Genomic DNA, 22,511 nt, shown 5'->3' with positions numbered 1-22,511 from the left:
TTTAGTCGCAGGGTAGAAGTAGTAGAGTGACCTTCAGTGAAATCTAGAACTTTGTACTTAAACACATTAGCTAATTTGCATCGTGGTGAGAGCTGACAAAAGTAGAAGCAAAAGTGTTATGAAATGTCCAGGCGCGGTAAGATGGCTTCCCTGCAAAGCAGTTTTAGGGTTGCCATAAAATAACAAGGGAAGGCAGGGTTGCCATATTTGGCTAGAAATCGCCCATATAGTGACATAAATGGCGATATGCCATAGATGGATGGATAACCTTCTGAAACGAATTCTTACCCGTTTAGCCCAGAATGTGCTCGAACACAAGGCAAAAGCTATATAAACCCTGCTGGTACGCGGAGAGTTAGTTAGTGTCGAGTCAGTTAGTTAGTCCGTGCGGAGTCTATCGAGTTGACAGTCGGTCAGTGAGTGCCCAGTTGGTCGTCGAGTGCATCGCAAGAGTCTCTTAGTGCATCGCGATGAGCTCCGAGAACGAAGGAACCGAGGAGTCGGGAGCTGTTCTCTAGTGTATCGTCGAGTGCATCGCGAGTTGTAACGTGGAAGAGTGTAACGAGTTGTAACGTGGAGTACGTGAAATTCCGGGAACGACAAAGCGGAATCGGGAGCTGTACTCTAGCGCTTTGCCGTGAAGCTGTCTCCACCGTTATAGCCTGATATTGTGAAGGCTGTGTAGCTGATTGATTCGGCGCGTTTATTGTAGTTCTTCGACGACTGTGTAAACGTGTTATTGGAGCTGTCCTGAGATATACTGGCTAATAAAGTGTGTTTCGATACTTCAGGTGCTGTCGTCATTATTCACTCCAAATCCGCACGAACCCCGTACGTACGAACGTGAAGGAAGAAAATAACGCAACCGAAATATAGATAAAATAATGAGGTAATTGGTTAATTAATATAAAACCCTACGTATTTAAGTCTTTTATATTTCTTTGTAGATCACCTTCAAAATGTCCAGCTTATGCCTGTGAAACCGTTTCATATGCAACAACAAATATCCCTTCAAAAATGCACTGTAGTCTTATGTCATATTATGTACAAAGATTTTATATGCAACAGCATGTTTTACTTTTAAACGCCTTCAATAATTGAAAGTTTTCTCTCATACGTGAGGCCATTTTGTGAATAAAACCACTTTTTCTTTTGAAATACTTCAAACATGTCGAGTCGTCTTACATATGAGTCATTTTTGTTAAGATTCAGTTCTCTAATGTATACAAAGAAACCTTTTTTATAAGCAAGTTTTATTATTTTTGCTTATAAATTTATGCTTCTATACGTAAGTCTGTCGAAAGGTCGTAAGTATAGGCGAAGCACTATATAAATGAAATTTTAAATGTCGAAACTTTTGTCTTTCATCATCCAACTTTTATCTGAGTTTTATTTCTTATTGTAGCAAGTAAGTCAAAATGGATGATTAGCATGCGACCCTACTGCGCCGACATGCAATAATCGAATTCCTCTAAAATTCGGGAGTAATTCAACTCGTCGAAAATGACATACACATCACCAAGAGGCAAATCATGGAGCACACATATAATGGCAACCTTTGTTAAGACTAATATAACGACTGGGACACAGAAAAATGTGTGCTCGCGAGCCTCTGTGGCTCTTGACAAAAGAGCTGATGCAAATCAGGAAGAACGTGTACCATGATCTTCCGCAGAGTTTCGGTTGGGACTGTCCCGAGTGCTTAAATAGAGTCAATGCTTAAAGTGTGATCAAACCTTTCTATTTTATTTCGATCCTGACAGCAAAAGTAAGTTAGTACAATGAGGGGTGCATTCATGTCATGAAAACAAAAATAGCTACAATGAAAGCAGATGGATCCTATGGGCAACACTTGTAAAGAAAGAACCAGTGCTTTTACCTACAAAATTTTGTTTCGCTAGTGCGTAACCTTACGAAGCTATAGTGGATTGTAAATTACGTTTTGACCAACCTGCGTGTGTATGATCCTCTTTCTCTTCTTTTCTATTAATATTCATTTCCATAGATGGGAAAAAATAAAACAAAGCTTCGGATAAATCAGTGAATTGTTCTACTTAAAGAAGGAAGTAAAGAAGAACTAATACAATTGGTTAGCTGATGTGGTTTGATTCAAACTACGTTTGCTTCGTCTCTCTCAATGGTCACGTTTGATAAGATTCTGTAGCGGGTTATTGACTTTTTATGAAACAATCAAGCTTGGTTTCCCGGCATTAGATAATTATTTATTGACGACAACTTAACCCGAAGATAGCGCAGGTTAGCCGGAATACGGGTTTGAGTAGGTTGGTGAATAGTTTAAAGCCGGTTCCACTTTTTGTTTTTCCTCTGAATAAATACGGTAGGTTATTTTCTCAGCCTCAGTAACAATTTTAAAATAATTAAGAACACATTTGCATCATGAGGATAACTGCCGAATACCAGACGTACATAAAAGACAAGCGAAAATAGGTGCATGGTTGTGAACTCGTAAAATCCAAATTTTTGTATTATTACTTTTGTAATGTACTTTGGAATTATGATAATGGCTTTTTACGTACCAAAGCTATTGAAAAAAATCCAGTAATTTAGTTTAAAGTACGGTACATGTATATATTAATGTTTAACTGAAACATTGACTACAGAGAAGGTTTTGATTAATTTCATGATTTATTTTGTTAACTTTACTGTTCATTGCTGTCGAGGTTTGAGTTATGTTGTGAAAAAAAACAATAAAATAACTGATCCATTATCGTTTAACATTACAACGTTCGCTTCATACACATTTAAAGCCTTCGTTTAATATTATTTATTTATCATATAATCTTCGTTTAATGTTATCGCCAAATATCAAACTGTATCTGCAAAAATTGAATTTATTCTGAACTTTTTATCTCTCTCATTCTCATTCCAATGAAATTCGTACGGTAATGAGTTTCCCTCATTCGCTTATTCGATTTGTTATAGAATCTTCGACTGATTAGTTATACAATAAAATACAATCAAATAAAAATAAGAGCACAGAAATAATTGTACATATTTTGCAGCAATAGTTTTCATTTATTAATTTATATTTTTATCATTAATGATAATTTATATTTTATTTATTTATTTACTTACATATTTTTTTAAAATTTTAATTCATACTCTTTAAGAAAAAAGGAAGTCCAGATTTGCAGGCTCGTTTCACCGATAGCTGGCGCTACACCGTTAATATCACGAAAAATGTGCAAATTTTAGTCTTTTGTAAGAAGATGGGCGACTCAGAGGTCTTGATTGATTTCTGTTTGAGTAGTAAAATTATAATATGCTTGCAAATGCAAATAAATAAATGTTATATATATATTTTTTTTTTCCTATGTCGGTTTTAGCGTGATACTGACAGCGCCATCTATGGGTGAAAATCTAAACTAAAATGCATCTTACTAAAACGTTTCGTCTTTCTAATATGTTAGTAGATGAAAATCACACTTTTAATTTTCTGTAACGGTGTAGCTGAGTTATTACATCCCTTAACATGTTTTTATAATCCCTTCAGCTCTTCTTTTCAATTATATGAATTATATAAATATTAATACAAATCGAAACATAATTACATTGGTATCTCGTATACGTCTATAATCCGTTCCAGATCTTTGGAAGTATACAAAAAAATATAAATAAAATATTGAACCTTTTCCACCAAAATAAAAGATAAATGAAAAATAATTAATCCGTTCTTATAAAATATCCTATGGTTAGGATAACTATGTTTGATACTAAAATAAAAATGTAATGGATAAAATATATACTGTACATAAATGAAGCACTGCACATTGTATTGTATATAAATGTTTTTCTAATATCCAAAAAAAAATTTTTAGAATGCTGTAACGTGTTTGATCTTAGGTAATCGACTTCAGCCCCTTTGCATCGATTAGCCGATTTAATAGCGTCATTTTTTTCATACTCGTAAGGCATACCAACAGCCAAATGCGCATGTCATCTTCATGCTTTTCAAAATCTCTTTTTTTTTTTCCATTCCTGCATAGTGGTCCTAACAATTTTCTTCTTTGTTTGATTCTTCTCATCAGGTTTCCTAAAACTCATTGTTACTGAATTTTCAAAATAATTGCTCGGGAAGAAAAAAAAAACAAATTGCTTTAAAATTCAGAGTTATAACGTGATGTGTTTAACGAATTGTAGCAACAGGCGTAAAGACGCTCTCTCTTGGGAAGTCGTACCATCGTATCGAAAGAGGTAAAAGTGTAGTCACGTAATCGGTGACTCATCAAACCCGAGTCAGATTCCTAACAAATGCCGTATACCAGTAAAATGTTCCGAATGCAAACAGTATGCATACCAAGTTGAACGTATTTCTTAGTGGACGTATACCGAGGTATCGTAGTACTTGTTTTTCGTTATTTTATAAAGAGTAGCGCTTCTTTCGAATTGAAGTTAGTTTCAAAAGTACAGTATTACTTAAATACAATAGCACGAATCTTTCACGCTTTTATATATAAGCTTTGAAATGTTACTGAAGAAACATTGGAGATGTGTTCCAAAAGTAGCCAAAGGAAAAGAACGAATATAGTACGGCGAAGATCCTGCATAGCTTAAAAGTAAAGGTAAAAAAATAAAGAGGATTAGAAATATCAACAAAAGAAAGAAAAGGAAATTCTTCTTAGGAGTTCGTGCACGAATAGATCTAGCTTGCGAATCTTTAACAAATGAACGATTATTGAAGTGCGGAAAGTAATGACTGGTTGGAGAAATTATTTTTGAGTTTAAATATTTGTGGGATGAAAATGAATTCGTCAGTGAGAATGCTTACCACAGACTGGTTGCAAAAGCTGCCGTTGATAAAATGTTACGATTTCAAGAACACTTTTAGCCTTCTTTATTGGTGATTATTCACTAAATATGCCTTTCATTCTTAAGTTCTATGGTGCATCTTTCTAAAAAAATAAATAAAAGATGAAAAGTAATGCTGCATATGAACGTTTTACGAAAAAAACCAACCGTCATGTGTTTTCCCATTTCTCATCTCCAAGTCTCACATTGATGAGCGCTGTTTTTCGCCCTAAATTGAGAAACTTGAAAATTCTAATTTTTGAAGTCCAAGAAAAGAAACGTTTTGTTAATTTCATGCGATGCTCATGATATCTGAAAATATTATTCAGTTTATTGCTTTTTACTTGCTAGTACAGCTAAGAAATCAATGTTTGGATCTCGGAATTATTCAATTGTTTAAACTTCAGTATCAGAGTACTAAAATAACCTGTGTAGAACGTATACTTGCCGTTCCGTAGTAAAAGCAGGTTAACGATTAAAAATAATTAAGAAAGTTTATCAAGCTTCTTTGGATATTAAAATTCATTCTTTGTATTAAATTTATTCAAATTTGGACCATTCTTGGATATCAAGCAGGCAAACTGCATTGGAATGAATATATTAATCAAAGTAAATGCTTTTGAAATTAATAAATAAAATATATAATGCAAACTTTTTTTCACTTTACATATAGGAATATTTTGCCATATTTTAAAATAATAGCCACTTACAGTTTTTCAGAAAATTAATTATAAGGAAACATTTTCCCTGTGTATATTTTATTGCTACATCGTTTATTATTTACGTTTGTAATTAATTCCCAGTTTTATTAATATCACGTTATCAATAAACTGATATATAGTGTTTCTGCTTCAAGATACTTTTATATATCCAGAAGGTTTGAAAAGCGCAAAACAATTACGTGAATTCATAAGCGCCATCACTAATAATCATGTTCTGTAAGCTAAAATTATTTTGAATGACCGATTTAAGTACTTGTTTTGGTTTGGTTTGTGTGATTATGACAAAGCCTCGAGGACTATCTGCTTAAGACAAGAGATGCCTTCATGGAGGACTTTCCTAAGGGAAACTAACTCGTACACACGTTACAAATGGGGCCAACCACGAAGACACCCGTACAGCCAGCCATTTCGCGGGATTCGAACCTTGAATCGAACAACCAGTGTTCAGTGACTTTACCGCTCGTCCGCTGGTGGCCAAGTATTTGTTCTAATAGCTCGTCGTATTTCCTACGAGCTAGAATTTTCTAACCAAACTCTTTCCCCCAACGTCTGTAAGATTATGTTACTATAGTGTCAAATTAATTGGCACAAAATTAAGTATGTAATTTGCATTTAAACTCAGTGAAATGCAAGTAATTAGCATTTTATGTCTTAAATTGTTTTGGTGATCAGAGAGATCATATGTGAAAAAGGAGATCTTGTTGAAATTATGATTAAACTTTTAATGAAATTATTGAATTAATTAATATAATTACTTAAGCTGATTTAATAGAGCAAATATGTATTCACTGATGAAGAAAGCATGCTTATTTTCCATTAGAAATTCTCTGCACCAAGAACGTCACTCGTTTCAGGTAAGTTTACTGAAAGAAATAAAAGAATTCTTGAACTTTGAAAAGAGTTGCACTTGAACTGTTTGACGAAAATACTTCTGCGTGTCTAGCGACACTTGGAGGCTGACCTTATTACGTTGAAAAACTAGCAAGGAAGAGCAATACTCTGTTAGTATTCTCTGCTTTTGTCAGCGAAAAAAAAAATTTTTTTTTTGGAATGACCTATTTTTCCCTTTTCTTTATTTTCTTTTTTTTTTTTCCCTTCATCTTCCTAGAGTTTGTAATATCCTGTTAACAAAGCCAGCTGCGGTGGGAAATAGTTGTTAAGTAAATATTCTCTCTCGTACGCATTTGTTACCGCTAATTTGGCAACGATGATTTTTTCTTGTTTTAAACCACGGACAAATCGTTCTACTTAACAAACAAAGCGGAATGTTTCGGATTTCATAAACCTATTTCATTTCGACTGTTTCATTTTTGTATAATATCATTGGTTTTTTCTTGAAATAGGACCAGAAAATTACACTTTCATGTTGAAAATTAATATATGCAATACGTTAAGAGATCAAACCTTCTAAATTGCTTTATGATAGAATGCTATTTTGATTTCCAGAATCATATTTTAATTCAATTTTCAAAATTTTACAATTATACAAAAAAGTAATTTAATTAATAACTTTGAAACTAAATTAATTTAATTAATTTAAAAAGATTAATTTACAGCAAGCTATCAATTTAATATCTGAAAGATGAATCTTCTCTAGTGAAATGTGCGAGTCTATTAAAAACAAACAAACCACTACTACAATTCTAAGTAGTATATATAGCTACTGATTAATCGGTCATTTGGTATTCCATCCATGTGTATAACAATGCTGCATGTAAGGGATATAAGAGTATTATATAAATGTCATATTACATGTGATTTATTTGTAAAGCTAAAAAATGTGTCAACTGCTAAAACTTATGACGAAATCATATAAAGCTACTTGTTAATTTTAAACTAATTTAGATTTATCTGTTTATTTACTAACATATTATATTACTTTATTTATTTATTTTTCTTTCCGTTTAATTTTTAATGATACCGAGTGTTCACGATTCATGTAGTTTTTTAAATAAACAAGCTAGATGAAACCCTACATTTAAAAACTTTCATTACTCATACAAGCAATACCAGCTATGAAAAATAAATTAAAAACCGAAGTTGGCTCCAGTAGAACGAAAGGAATTATTTTAATCTTCCTTAACACAGGTACGAAATTCAAGATACTGAAGAGGCCCACCAGCGGCCGAGCGGTAAAGTCGCTGAACACTGGTAGTTCGGTCCGAGGTTCGAATCCCGCGAACGGGCTAGCTGCATGGGCGTTTTCGTGGTTTTCCCCATGTGTAACGTGTATACGAGCCAGTTTCCCTTAGAAAGTCCTCCACGAAAGGCATTCCTCCCCTTAGGCAGATAGCCCTAGTGTGCTTTGCCATAATTAAATACACCACACCACCAAGATACTGAAGATGCAGAATTTCCGACGGTCGAAAATTCCTAACTAGACCTTCAAAAGTGGTGATAAAATTACATTTCGTTCGCTGAAAAATTACAGATTATTTAACAGAACTTCAAACTGGATAAATTGATTTTAACTGACCCGCAAATGAGTGGCATAAGATCTAATAGAATGTTACCAAATTTATCTTAAAACTGTAAATTTTTACAGGATATATGTCTGGCTCTGACCATAATTCCAATATGAGTTTACATAAGATTTTAACTATTAAAAGGTACAAGAAATAAACCAAGTAAACACATAAAAATACATTTATTCAATAAGGTGTACAAAATACGGAAGGAAGATACGCAATATTACAATAAAATAAAATGCAAAACCTAATAAATAGTTATTAATAAAGGGAAAATATAGCATTTACACAAAATTAATTAAAAACCATCTCATATTTGAAAAAGCGAATGTATGTGCCGTGGACGCAGTCAGCTGATCAAGGTCCAAGCGATTATCGTTTTTCCTCCTTCACTCCTACAACGTGAGAGCAAAAAATATTTTCTCCGTCTGCGGTCAAATGTGAGTGTTCGTTATTCACCAATAATTGAATTGCAGTTTATGATTAAGTTTAAGATAAAGTCGCAGTTTATTACTGTTTAGTTAAAGGCAAACTTTCTGCTCCCAACATTATATTTAGTTTAAAGAATTGCACATGCTTAACAATGATTTTACACGAAACATCGATTACAGTAACGACTGTGATTAATTTCGTGATTTATTTTATTAACTTTACTGCTCATTGTTTTGGACAGTTGGAATTAAGTTGTAAAATAAGCTATAAAATTATTGATCCCCCCATCCTTTATTTTATATTATGTTTAGTATTATTGCATGCGTACGGTTCCAAATTGATTGAACGCACACAAAACAGATAATAGCTTGATCAAATTTATTTTCCCAAAAGAAACACTTTACAGTTCTGGAACTTTCCACAAAAACACTCGTACAGCTCTTTTCAGTATGAAAGAATGCAATAAGTAATTACCACTTCGAGCTGCTAAGAACCCAACACAATGGAACGCAAAACGTATCTAAAGAACGAAGCTCGCTCGGAGATCTCTCAGTATTCCGGAGTCAATGCTAAACTAAAAATTTTGAACTCAAACATAGGCTTGATGCTTTCTCCAGTTTTATATAGTTTTCCCCCACATGACGAGAAATTTCCACTACTCTCCATTTTTCGAAATTACTGGAATACGCCTTTAAAGTTACATATAAGGGCCGGATAGGGTCAACGTTACTTAGACATTTAGGCCAATTACAGTTATACAAGCACCGGACCAAAATGTCGCCAAACATTTGGCGACTTTTAGCGATTTCTCGCCAGTTTAACGAGATAGCCATTTACCTCAATATTAAGTAGACTTCCCGCTGTAATCTTATTTTTCCGTCAAGCTTCACTGTTGAGGCCTGTCATGTTACACTATACAAATTTCGTAGCAATATTATATTTAATAGCTTCCTTTAATATTATTAGTCCAAAGGGGCAATTTGCCCAGAGAGACAACTAATTTCTTTTTGGCATTTTGCGTTGGTTCACTTTTCAAACTGTTTCCACCAAATATTAAAGCCCTATATTATATTTAAAGAAATTAAATAATGAAGAATCCGCATAAATGTATGTACGTTTCTCGCATGGTGATAAAACGTCCGTTAATCAAAATTGGGTACCTAGAGCCACCCAATTTTGATTAACGGACGTTTCCACCCGAATATGGGCATATGGAAGCCCAAATTTGGAATTTTTTATTATCTATTTCATATTTTGTAAAACTTTAACGCATTTTTTGTTAACAGATTCAACGATTTCAAAGCGAGCCATGGCAGCACTGTACGAAAAAAAAAAAAACATTTTTATCTCCATCGCGTGTGATTGTGTATCGGAAATTCTAAAAATATGCTCATTTTAAAATTATTTTGCGATATTGTTGTTGAACTGAGTTTTATGGTTTAAGTGCGAAGAACGTGATATTTAATAAATAAGGGTAACACCCAAAACGTTATAAAATGCCCCTTTGGGGGTAATATAAAATCGGAAAGCTTTCAGGTTTTTATATTTTTTTCTTTTTTATTTCTTATTTAATTTTAGTTTAGTACTATCGCCCAGTCTTAAAAAATATATATACAAATTTAAAACTTAACTTCAATATATTCTCTGTTTTTTATTTGTCCAATTCTCATTCCCGTCTAATTAACAGCGTAGTTAGTTTCAAGCCTTCGCCTATTCGAGTCATTATAAAATCGAGGGCTGGATAATTTTCTAATACAACACAAACAAATAAAAATATGAGCACGGAAATAATTACATAAATTTACAGCAGTAACTTATATTTCTGTTTTGTTTATTAATTACTTTTGCAATTATTAATGATAATTTACATTTCATTAATTTATTTATCATAGGCTTTGGTGTTTTTTAATTTAACTCACATTCTTTACGGAAAAGGAAGTCCTGATATGCAGGCTCATCAACGTCGAATGGACGAGACGCGACCGCTGATGCTGGTGCGACCTAAACCTGGCGAACATGCTTTTGCTGTGATGTCCCATTTCAGAATTTTACATTTTTTGAATCCTTTCAGCCTTTCTATTATAATATGTAAAAATTCTTTTCTCTACAATTAATTACCACCCACCTCAAATGATGACAATAATAATAATAATAAAGAAAATCTGAAGGGTTTCAGATTTTAAATTACGTCCAAAGGTTTTTTTTTAACATTTTATGGTTATCTTTATTTATTAAATATCATGTTCTTCGCACTTAAACCGTAAAATTCAATTCAACAGCAATACCGCAAAATAATTTTAATTTGAGCATATCTTTAGAATTTTCGCTACGCAGTCTTACGCGCTGGAGATAAAAATGTTTTCCCTGTATAACATTGCCATTGCTCGCTTTGAAATCCTTGAGTTTGTTAATCGAAAATTCGTTAAAGTTTTACAACATAAGAAATCAATAATAAAAAAAATTCCAAATTTCATATTTGGGCTTCCAGATGCCCATATTCGCAGTAGGATTACGTCATTCAAAACTGGATGGCTCTAGGTACTGTTGTTTTATCACAATGCGAGGAACATACACATATTTATGCAGATTCTTCATTATTTAATTTCTTCAAATATAATACAGGGCGATAATATTTGGCGACAACAGTTTGAAAACTGAAACGGACATTCAGAGTGATTTGGCGCAAAATCGCAAAAAGAAAACAATAGTCTTCAGGAGCAAAGTCCCTTTGAACTAATAAATAACTAATAAATAAAATCAAACAGCATCATAGCTTAAATTGAATATTGTGCACGTATCGCACTGATGCTTTATTAAATCTGTTCGGCATCGAATACTTTTAGCGACAAAACGAACTCATTATTTTTTTAGAAGCAGAAATTCAAAAAGAAAATTTATATATTTTAAATAATCTGAAATAAACTGTTGCAAAGCAAAGAAAACTGAAAGAGGAGAACATATTCTTTATTTGAATACCATATAGTAATCTGGCTGTAAAATTCCATTTCACCACACAAGGCTCAATATGCAGATTGCGCAATGAAATGACAATTTTTCTAATCTTAGACAGTAAAATAATAAAATTATTTTATTAAAAACTGAGTTCGCAATATCACTTATGATTCTCATTAGCCCTTTGAGCACATATGTTTTTATATTCGAATTTACTCTAACGCAATCCACAAATATTTACAACTTTCACTTTCGATTAAGAGCAATATTCTCAAAATATTCCAGCCGAAATTATTCTTTAGAAATCCACGCGATTATTTTAAGATGGCAACTAAGAATTGAAATCAAATAAAAAGAATTTCAAGTTTACTATTTTAGATTTCACCACTAATTATCATTAACATTTTATATATGTTACTGATCCAACATTAAGGATAACATTTAAGAATTATACATAAATATTGATTTACTTTACATTATTGTATATAAATATAATTGAACATTTAAATATTGTACATAAATATTGATTTATTTTATATTAATATTGCATATAAATATTGATTGAACAATTTTGTATGTAAATGTTGATTGGACATATCCCGTTTAAGATCATCATAGTGACATTATTTCATACATATTTCGTAGTTATGTGACTTCCGATTACATTTTCGGATTCAGCGTTGACTCTAAATGGAAAGGCTGAAATGGGAAAATTTTTGAAATAACCGCATTTGGAAAGGCTTGAAATGCGACATCATCACTTGTGTTTTTTTTACGTGTCTCACAGGAATATGTCCCAGCTTAACTTAGAAAGTCCTTCCGTGAACATATCCTTTTCCTTAGGTAGATAAACTTTTGCGCGCTTAAGGAAAAAACGTATATTCGAAAAACGGCGGCACATTAGAGCCACCGAATTTTGAACAACATATTATTCCACCGGAACATGCAAACTTCGAAGTCCGAATTGTGGATTTCGAAACTGTTTTAAAATTTACTTCATATTTTCTACGAACTAAATGAAATTTTGATTAGAACCTAAAATATAATTTTAACAAACTCCTCGATTTTTAAAAAAATGCGTTGCCAGTCCCAGAATAAAATAATTTTTTCTTTCACGCTTCACTGTTTTGTTCCTATTCGGCAAAGCATGACTTATTTAATTTTCCTTTCAAATTTAAACGACATGATAGTGATTAACAAACGAAACTATTTAAAAACATTAAACGTATCTTTTCATTTCTGTAATTAGCAATTATTAGCTAGACGCGTGAAATAACACTACCTGGACTCATTAAAATACTCACATAGCTTTTGTTTTTCATAGTAACTATTTTAGGCGGCTAGTTAGTTAATAAAACGTCACTTAGAATTAGAGAAAATTATGCAAAACTTCAGCCAAACAAAAATTTTGTTAGTTTGGCCAATGAGCCGTTTTAGCATTTTAGATATCTATATGTATCATGGACAGATTTGCTAGCATACGAATGCACGGAAATGGTTCAGTTTCGTACTCACGGTTTTCGATAAAATTGTCATTTTCGAATTAGTTTTTCATAAAACAAGCTTCAGAATTTTGCATTTTATTGCTGACTGTTTCTACTTGAAATACTGTTGCGAGCGTACGGTTTCCTAATGGATTGAATGCATATAGATCCGATGATAGGTAAATAAAATTTATTTTATCAAAGTTTTTCAGAGAAATATCTGACTTGTCCTTGTATTTTTATTTTTTCGGCAGAACATCATCTCTCTAGATTTTCATGTTACATTATACAAAAGGTACAACAATTTCAGGTATAATTTCACTAAAATTATCTATGTGTGTACAATATTTGTAAAAGTACAATATTGAAATATTTTGGACCATACTAAATATAATATTTTTTAAATGTAATTAATTAAATTAATCCAATACAATGAATTAATAATTAATTTATAATAATTTAATTAATTTTTCAAATTTCTAATCAGTATTATATTTTGAGCATCTATATATGCTTATTTGTTAACGTCGTGATATAGACCCTTCTCAAATTAATGAAATAATAAAGAAAATAAATTAAAAAATAGTCGGAGGTATCACGTGTTTGAACTCACTACCGAGATGTTCTTTTTCCTTCTTGCTTCGGAAAAACTCGTTTTCAGTACAAGGAATTTCATTGCGTATAAAAATATATGTCGAAAAGATAGTAGATTACTAATAAGAACTTAGATCTATGATAAAAGTGTAGTTTTCATTTTTAAGGTTTTTGTTTCATATAATAAATTATTAAATTTCCAAAATGTGGCTGAGATTTGCCTAACTTTAATTGATGGGAATGAGATGTTTTTAACCGTATTCTGCTGAAAAATAAATAATGGTATAATTAGGCATATAATCTGAAATATTATATATGCATCCAACTTAGTAATAACACATAAAATGACAATCACAAACAAGCACATGACCTTCAATAACACATAAAATGACAATCATAAACTAGCTTATGACCTTCAATAACTCGACAAAAAAATTGCACAAAATATATAAAATGCAGATGCCACTTTTAACGATCATTTGATATCAGTACAGGAAAGCTCAGAACATCGTTTAGCTATAACTGAAATGTTGGTCAATAATTTTCTCCTGAAAGTTTAATTAATTTTTCAGAACCATTCAACATAGTTACCATCAGCCTCGATGAATTTCTCCAGGCAAATGGATATTCTTCGTGAAGGGCAGATGCAAATACGCAATAAAATGGATCGAATAGCTATTTTAATTCCTCTAATTAAAGTAGATATAAATTAGGCTTCATAAAATGTTTGCTGCCTTCCTTAGCTTAAAATTATCAAAAGATGTTAAGCTCATCCTTCTTCTCCTTCTTATAAAACAATGTATCAGTTAATTTTAGTATTCAAAGATCCGTTTAATTTCCATGAAAATAATTTAGCTTTGAAGTTCCTTTTTTTTTTTTTTTTTTTTTTTGCAAAGCTTCTTATTCAAAACGTTTCTTCATAATTACTTCAAATATCGATACAGACGATGATATTTTAAGAAAAACAGAGTTGATATAGCGTAGCAATAAAATCTTTCAATTACCATTTGACTGGTTTACTGGAATCCGTTAAAAAATTATATTAACATTTAATAGGGCAGCTGCATAAAATCATCTCGGCTGGTAGTGCTAGAAACAATATATCCATCTGTTAAAGAAATGCATTAATATGGTATATGAGTAAATTAAAAAGTGTAGAATATTTATGTTTTTTAAGGTTAATTAGTTATTTTAATTGCGCTGTCTTCCAGAGGTTAAGCACGCAAAACAAATTAGCAATTTCTGAAAGCGTAGTTGATACTGAGTGGATAAAAATCGCAGGGGAAGTAGACGGCAGGATGCAAATATCGTATGTCGCAGCCAATCACGACTGATTGTCCGAACTTATCATAATTAGATAGTTCGTTGAAGATTCAGTATTCTAAATGGTTTTTAAGGGTGGTTTATTTAAATGCTGATACGAAGTGTTTTTAACTTTCGTATGATAAGTTTTAATGATTTTTCACTTCTGTGGCTGAAATAAGATGAGTGGCAGACGGTGAGAGCTGGAGTGCTGCTGGGCGCATTTGAGCAGGACACTCAATCAGTCCAATCAAGATATCGGTCTTTTCTTTGGGGTTGATTATTCGGTATTTTCTCGAATGTGGAAACAATACCAAAAAAAGTCAAAAATTGTTCGGAGACCTGTAACCGATCAACTAAAAAGGATTACAAGCCCTTGTGAAAATCGGGAACCAAACGATATCGATAAGCGATCTCCACAACTGGTACATCCATAACTGCAACGTCACTTGGGAAGACAATTTCTGTTAGTACCAGATGAAGGCTTCGGATGAAGGAGGTGTATGTCCGAGTATAGAGCTTTTGTGTTTCACTAATCGCCCAATTCAGAAGATCAAGGTTAAATTGGGTCTTTAACCTCTCCATTAGATGCTTCAAATTGGAGCAACGTCCTGTTAACGAACGAGTCCAGATTCATTCTGGAATCAGCTTATAAGCGTGTGAGTGTCTGGAGAGAACGAAGCAGACGGATTCAGGCCCGAGCGCCATCAATTATTATGCATTCAGTGGAGTCAGGATATTGGTGTGAGCTCAAATTTTAATGGGATATCGAATCTAGATACATATCTTTGAAGATCTTAGGAAGGGAGGAAAACAACATCGGAAGTTCTGTGAGGAATACGCGAGTCTGGGTTAGAGTCCTACACCTCATGGTAAGTGTCTACACTATAAGGCCCTGATTTCTTCGGTATGGATGATAATGTCTATTCCCATCGAGCCAACATCATTAACAAGTACCTCGACAGTGATGAAATTATCTATATATATGAAACGTCTGCCGTATTCTCTCGAACTTTAATATCGTTGAAAATCTTTGGGAAGCCCTTGAACGCGCTGCCTTTGCAATTTTGCCTTCCTTCAGCAAGTCTTTGGCAGTTAGAAACTGTTCTAATGGAGGAAAGGCTACTACTTGCATTTGTTGATCATCTCATTGAAAGCCTGGGCATTCATTGCAATGTTTTGTAAAGGTTCGAGCTGATGATACACTTCCTTAATGTAAGATTTGTTTGTTTGTATTTTGCTTCAAGCATCAATTTGTTAATGACCTCCAATGTGATGTTCTCATATACTTTACGAAAATTAACCAACAATCAAACATGGCAACGTATTTTACGGTTGAACGCTCCTATCTGCAGGAAAATGATATATTTAATACGTCAAATTTCTCTGTCATCAGGAATTTCTTAAAACTCTTTGAAGACCATAACGCTCCAGACGGCCTTTCATTCAAACGACTACAACCGCCCGAAACGGCAATAATTTCGATGTTGTTTTCTTCCCTTCCTAAGGTATGCAGTAGCAGCTGCAGTTTCCCCAAATGCATTGTATCAGTATATTGTAAGCAGCTTATCCTAAAAGGATTTATTTGTGGTTTTTTAGCTTTATTTGTTAGAAGTAGAAAGGATGTCATTTGAAATCTTCACACTTCTTTGTGCGTCAATAGATGGGGACGGGAGGAAATTGCTGTAACTCTCGAAAACCATTTCGGCCGGTTCGGTATTTTAACATTGAAGTTAGATAAGGCTTGTATCTCGGTTCCAAGAAGTTATTCAATAAAACCATACCTATATCATGTTATTGAAATTACCATACTGCAAACACTGAATGAACCTCTTCATTGAATTCATTGCAGTATGGAACTACTGCAATGAATAAATGCAACTGCGGTATGAGCTACCTTTGAATGAACCTTCTCAATACTGCTAATATTGAATTGAGCATTCAATTGAGTATTCAATGTTAGCTCCATACTGTTAATGTTATTTCAACATATAAATACTAATAAATCTCTGTATATTATTTGAATCTTTAGAAATAAGCGACATACTAATTGAATGTAATACATTCATCCTTTTCCGCTCGACAGTTTTCAAAAACTTTGCCAGGTCTATTAATCTCATAAATTGCATCAAAGGTCTTCTATTTTTACTTTGCAATATGTAATTTGCAGTAAGTAGGTATGACTTAACTAATATTTATTACTTTGTAAGCCAGTTCGGTAAGAACGGAAGGAAGGAGATGTTATCGTGCATGGCGAGGTTGTTTATTAAATAACACGCAATGGGAAAATGAAGTGTTTTTTTTATGAAATTGGAGGAAATTGCTTTACACATGAACTATTTATTGCAGAAGGTCTAAGAAGCGAAACTGATATTCGAGAAACAAGTATTTCTTCAGTGTTACATTAAGATCTTCTGTATTATAAGGTTCTTCAATGTTTGAAATTCCAAAATAAGATTCCCGTTATACCCGCACTAAAATTGAAGGACTCTAGAATTGAAAATAACCGCATACTTATCGAGCTATTGAAAATATTAGACAATTGATATTAAATTTCAGAATTTTTTTTTTTTTTTTTTTTTGCATTCATTACATAAAAAGAAAACGATTGTGTAATGCAAAGTAAATAAAGTGCACAAAACATAAATATATATTGCTGTATAAGGGAGAATAATAAAACGTTTAGCTAATCGCCTGCCAACAAACAGCAATACTGTATTTTTTCCTTTTTTCATACAATGTCTTTTTGAATTTCAGGATACATGTAAATAACTTTAGTAAAATAATGTGAAACTGAAGCACTTTTTGTATAATGTAACATGAAGTGCTTGAAAGAGAAGATAATCTTTGAAAATGAATGAAAGGCCGTCTTTCAATCGTAACTTTTTCGTTTCGTTCACAATCGTTTCGTCGTAACGTTTTTCTGTCTCGCTAAACTGGCGAGATATTGCGAAGTTGGCGACTAATTTTTGTCATCAAATTTGGAGTAAAGTCTTCAAAAATCGCCAAACTTGGCGACCATTTCTTGACATTTTGCTCCGGTTCCTGTAATTGGTATTGTGATTGAATAAATGTGATTGATCAGTCTTTAATTGATAATTAACTGTAACCGTATCTGGTCCTCATATACCTTCTAGAAGTTTTGAGAAGTGGAAGGTACTACGGATTTCTCGCGAGAAAACTATTTAAGACCGGACTACGTAAATTGTTTATGTAGAGTAGAAAACATCAGTTTCTTAGTTGTTTAGGTCAGCGTGAGTTAGAAGTATTGAGATATCTCCGTAGGATCTCTCCCTTTGTAGACGAGCTTTGCATTGCACTGTGTTTAACGTTCTTGGCAATTTGAAGTGTAACTACTAATTTTACTCTGTGATACAGAGAAGAGTTGTATTTTGAGGGAAAGTTCTATAATTGTAAAGTGTTTCTCTTTGTAAAAATAAGTGTTATCAAGCCATCACCTGTTCTGTGTGCTTCAATCTATCACAGTAGATTCATTATTAGCTATTTACATATTTTTTAATTCCAGGCCCCTGGGCAAATATATCCTCCATTATATATTCAATTTTTGATTTAGCCAAAATATCCTTCTCTATGTTCATTAATAACAATGACTTCAAATTAGCTTGCTTCACAGTACTCTTTAATCTACTTTTTACAATTTTCAATTTTGAAAAAGTTTTTCCCGCATTCAATTTGAGTTACAGATAAAGTGAGTACAAACTCATAAGCTATAAAGACATTGGCGTACGTGTTACTATATAACTTATATTTCAAAAGTAATTTATGTACATACGAAATGCAGTTTTTGTAAAAATTGCATTTAGCTTTGAATTGCATGTTCATTAACAGATACAGCACTCTGTCCTTCCGACTCGATACCAGATTCAAAATAACGATTTTCAATCGCATTTTTTAGTATTTTCCATTTACTTACTAGGTCCTGATATTCTTCCTTAAAATTATCAATTACTAAACCTGTATAATGCCTTAATAATATAATATAGATAAATAGTCTAAAGAATTCGGCGACCATTGCTTCCAAAAGTTTGTGGGACTAAGAAGAGATATGTCAATCTCTTCTCAATCCCCAAATCTTCGTACCACTTACTATGCCCTTTAAATCTACTTTTCGTCAATGAAATGGTGTTACCTATTATAAAATTTATGACAGTAACTTGGAATTGTTTGATAGGGTAATTGAAATTATAGTCGGGCGATTCTTCGTCGTCCATTTGTTTCACTTTTCGGCATCTTCTAGTTTTCTAGTATGTAGTTCTTCTATAATTATATCATAACTCAGCGTTTCTATAGTTTATTATTGCAAAGCTTTGCAAACGATTTTAATGCGTTAAATATTAAATCAAAGTTTCTGATATTATTTTAAAGAAATAATTCGAATTATAACCTGTAGCTTAACCTCTATGTGGGAATACAAGTAAATAAGCAAATGAACTTAACTTCATTATAACTTACCACTCGTTAGGGCAGGTTATAATAATTTACAGAACTAAAATATAAATCACCTGGACTTTGCACAGAATAATTGGAGCGTAAGTCATTTATTTGGCTACGATATAAATAATTCCTAGCAAGGCCACAGCACTCTAGGTCCAACAACCTAAATATAAAATCATGATTAACTTAGCACCTAGGATAATGTCTGGTAAATCTAAATTAATAGAGAAGTGGCATTCTCTGAATAGCAAGAAAAAGCGACAGCCATTTTCACATCCAAATGTTTATCTATTACTACTCATACGTTTACGAATATTTTCCCTCGTTTAATTCTCAACCGCTTACCATTTGAATTCGCATAACTCTCTGGACTGAGCGGATGTGTCACAAAACAACGTATAAAGAAAGATGTAAATCAAAATCATTATCGTTAGTTAGACTTAAATAGAATGTCACAAAAGATCTGATTGAGCAGGACAATAGTAAAACTTTTTGAATACAGTGTACATCTCGTAAGTGAAATGCGTCGTCATATATTGCAGCTGCTTGCCGTTTATTTGAACAATTCTTGTAAATAACCGTGATTAATATGCCTATTCCTTTTCGATGTTACAATTATTGTAAATATCCGTGATTAATATAACTATTCTTTTTCGATGCTCTTCATCGTAGCTGCTGTGTCTCCATATTCGTACTTCACACTGCATTACGAAATTTGTTACTTTTGCCATGCCTCTTAAATATTATGACCATCATTTCTGATACACCTTGTATATAATACTGTATACATAAACTGTACTTTTATCATTTCCATAAATTCTTGTAACTTGTTTTTAATATAAAAAATATAGCTTATTATTCCAAATTCCACAAAATATGTATTACATCATTTTCTGAACTTCAGTATTCTGTAATATGTCAATGTGTCCCTTTACAATATTACTACATGAAATAAAATGCATGTTTCAAAGCGTCTGAAGAGGTTTTTAATGCATTATTTTGCACTAATTGTGAAGCGGTAATACCACGTTCACATAAAAGACGCATGTATACATACAGCGACGCTCTAAGTTTAAGGAATTGTCTAATCACTAAATTCTCTGAGTTACAATTAGAAAATATCACTTTAAGTATTTGCCTAATCTATAATTTCTTCAAATTGAAAACTACAATTTTCAAATATAATAGGAGGTAATTTGAAAATATTCACGCTTGGGTTCTCAGGCAGTTAAATTTTTTACTGAACATCTTAGGCCAATTGAAGTGCAACTAATTATCAACAATGTATTGTTTTCAGGCTTGACGTTTACAATCCGGGTCATTGAATAAGTCAAATAATTTTATAAAAAAGCTTTTCACTTTGTGTTATATTTCATCCGACCGCGACTGTGATTAATGAATTAGTCATATGTGAAATGTCTAGTGATGCACAACTTGACATGTACTACTTATTACCGAGTTAATGTTCAAAAAGGGTTTCATTGATCAATTTAAATTACGTATACTCTCATTATAAAGAAACATGTCTGCCTTTAAAGGAATCCTGAATTTTATTTTCAGGGTTATCATCTTTTAGTGTAAGTTCTTACACTGCATTTCTACTATTTTATACTACTACAACACATTCAAAAATGCATTTAACTTGTTTGGAATTTTCTACTGCCTTACCGTATATCAGCGTAATGTAACTGGAAGAACGGCCGGGTTGCAATCGGAAGATCTGGAGTTCGAATCCCAGCCAGGGTACCGCAGATTTATCAGATTTCTGCTCCAACGAAATTCTAAAACATTGTACAAGTGCCGCCCTAAATGAAGTTTGGTAGACGATAATTCGTCACCGCCAGGATTTGGCGATTGGGATTTAGTAGCAGCGATTCTTCCCAGTCACCTTTTAAGTGGGTAAGAATGTATAGAATTTTCTTCTTTCTTACCACATGACTTCGTGATGTAATCGCGAAGGACGTCCGTCTAGCAGTCGAAAGGGCACTGCTGAATTTGCCAGTTTCTTACTCATAAATAAACGCAATGATTGGGCAAAATTATGTGTTTATATTTATCTCTAATGTCTAAACTGAAGAATATTTATTGTTATCGAATTGTTAACATAAACATTACGAATATCAGGTACTCACATATTTTTGTTGTTATAAAGTGGAACATGTATTAAACTTTTGCTACAGATATCTTCAGTGAAGGAATTTAAATTTATTTCTCTCTCATACGTGAAAAAATTATCATCACGCACACAACTAATGTAAGAATCCTTTTTATTGGAAGTAATGTGAACTGAATTCCATTAATGACCAATTTAAGAGATCGATGAACACTGGTAGTTCATCTCGTAATGTATGGTTTGTCACGAGGGTATTTTTCTATGTCACGAGGGTATTTCTAGGGCTGCGCGGTATTTTTCTAGCCTTCTTTAGGTTTAGCGATTGGCTGTACGGTATTTTTCTAGCCTTCCTTAGATTTAGCGATTGGCTGTACGGTATTTTTCTAGCCTTCCTTATGTTTAGCGATTGGCTGTACGGTATTTTTCTAGCCTTCCTTATGTTTAACTTGAATATTACATGAAGTCTTTCATAATGGCATCCGTTCTGAGACTAATAGCTCTCGCACGCAACAGTAGAGTTGCAGCTATTTTGTGTGGAAAACTACGCGTGTCAAAACTATTTTGTGTCAGTCAGTGTACCACATTTAGCACGTTCGCTGCCAAGCGACATTTTCAAAAACGGTTCCACCACGCCAATAAATATTAATTAATTAATTAAAAATACAAAACATGTATTTATGGAAAAGATTTTGAATTTAGATAATTTTTAATTTCTTTATTAATTATACGAGTTATATCGTAGTTGGCTTTTGCGATAAAATGTTTTATGACGTAGTTGACGGTTGCTTATAGCAAAAATTTATTATTTTTACAGCAATTATTATAACAACAATTATTATAAATTGCTTGATTATGTTTACAGTTCCTATGTTATTTACTTAATTACAATTAATTAATTTACACTAATTACAATAAATCGCTTGAATTGCCCGAATTGTTGTGTTTTTTTTTTTTTTTCTGATCCTCGAAGCCAATGAAATCTAAATCTTCAAAGAACATGAAAATACTACAACTTTGATCGTATGTGGCGTAAGTGAAACAAAAACTTTCTACGAATTAACTCGTAGCTGGCGCCTAAACACAAACTTCGACCTACGAGATAACTCGTAGTTGGCAGCGAACGTGTTAAGGTTCCTTCAATGCCTTCGTGAAATTAATGCTTTATGGAAAGAAAGAAATA

The sequence above is a fragment of the Stegodyphus dumicola genome, chromosome 7, assembly GCF_044657685.1.
Source record: "Stegodyphus dumicola isolate Sdum_Otavi_A_Nest chromosome 7, ASM4465768v1".
Lineage (NCBI taxonomy): Eukaryota > Metazoa > Arthropoda > Arachnida > Araneae > Eresidae > Stegodyphus > Stegodyphus dumicola.
The sequence above is the reverse complement of the archived record's forward strand: the minus strand, read 5'-3'. Positions refer to the sequence as shown.